Below are 1872 nucleotides of genomic sequence, written 5' to 3'. Positions count from 1 at the left end.
GTTTTTTTTTTTTTTTTAAAGGATGTAACTTTTCTAATTATTATATATAGGATATTATTTATTTAATAATATTTGATAATTATTCAAATCTTCTATATCTAAATTTTTGGTCTATTCAATGCATCACTTACTGAAAAAATAAAAAGAAAAATCTCTCACTTGAATTGTGGCTTTGTAAATTTCTCCATGTAATTCTGTGTTAAATCTCTAGACCAATTTGAGAAGTATTGGCATCTTAATAATATTAAATCTTCTAATCCCTAAGTATAGGATGCTTTTCATTTATTTAGATTATTAGTTGCTTTCAACAATGTTTTGTAGTTTTCAGAATATATGTTACTTTTTAAGTGTGATAAAACACATTACATAAAATTTAGCATCTAAACTATTTTTAAGTGTACGGTTTAGTATCATTGAATTTATATATATATATATATATATATATATATATATATATATATATATATATATATATATTATTGTTTCACTACTTTTTTTTTTATCTTACAAAACTAAAATTCTATACCCATTAAATAACAACTCTCCATTTCCCCTTCTCCCCAGTGTTTGGTAACTACCATTCTATTTTATGTTTCCACTAGAGGCCCAGTGCATGAATTTTTGCACAGGTTGGGTCCCTCGGCAATAATTTATCTGTGGCTGTAATGCTTGATTAACAGTTACTTGACCTTTAGTGCAAGTCATAGTGAGTGATCGAACTCCCAGTCTCCCATCAACCCCCTGAGGAGACAATTTGCATATTAGCCTTTTATTATACAGGATAAGTTTAACTAGTTTAGATATGTAATATAATCCTACAGTATTTGTATTTTTGTTACTGGCTAATTTTATTTAGCATGTTCTCAAGGTTCTTCTATGTTATAGTATGTGACACTATTCCTTCCTTTTTAAAACAGTAATATTCCATTGTTTGCATATCATATTTTGTTTATCCATTCATTTCTTGATGGATATTTGGGTTGCATCCACCTCTTGGCTCTTACAAATAAAACTGATATACACATGAGCGTTTGAATATCTCTTCAAGATCCTGTTTTCAGGGTTTTTTGTTTGTTTTTGCATGTATACTCATAAATGAGATTGCTGGATTAATTTGTTTGTTTGTTTGTTTGTTTGTTTGTTTTTATAACACCCATTCTAATGGTTGTGAGGTGATATATCAGTGTGGTTTTGATTAGAATTTCTATAATGATTAGTTATATTGAGCATCTTTTCATTTCTTGTTGGTCATTTATGTATTATTTTTGGATAAATGTTTATTCAAGTCTTTGCCCAAATTTTAATCAGGCTATTTGTCTATTTGTTATTGAGTGGTAGGAATTGTTTATATATTCTGAATACTAACCCTTTATCAATCAGATATATAGTTCAAATATATCCTTTCCCACTCCATAGGTCACCTTTATACTCTATTGATTATGTCCCTTGATGCACAGAAGTGTAAAAGTTTGGTGTTGTCTCTTTTTACTTTTGTCACTTGTGCTTTGATATCACATACAACTAGAGGCCCAATGAATGAACATTCATACACTGGAGGTGGGGTGCCCTCAGCCTGGCCTGCCCCTCAGTCTGGGAGCCCTCAGGGGCAGGGGGCGACCCTGTGATCAGGGGAAGGCGACACCCCATCACACTTTTGCTGCTGCCACTGCCGGCAGTGCAAGCCTCAGCCAGCCCTGGTTATCTGAGCCTCAGGTGGCCCTAGGCAACTGGGCAGCTGCCATTCGAGGCTTGCCTGTGCCTCGGCCAGCTCTGGGTGGTATGGTGGCTGAGGAGACTGGAGCACTCTGGAGGCAGGCATGCAGAGCAGCCAGACCTGCCTGGGGGCAGGCCCAGCCATGTAGTGCATTTGCT

Source organism: Pipistrellus hanaki (assembly GCF_964339955.1).
Source record: "Pipistrellus hanaki genome assembly, chromosome: 11".
NCBI lineage: Eukaryota > Metazoa > Chordata > Mammalia > Chiroptera > Vespertilionidae > Pipistrellus > Pipistrellus hanaki.
The sequence above is the reverse complement of the archived record's forward strand: the minus strand, read 5'-3'. Positions refer to the sequence as shown.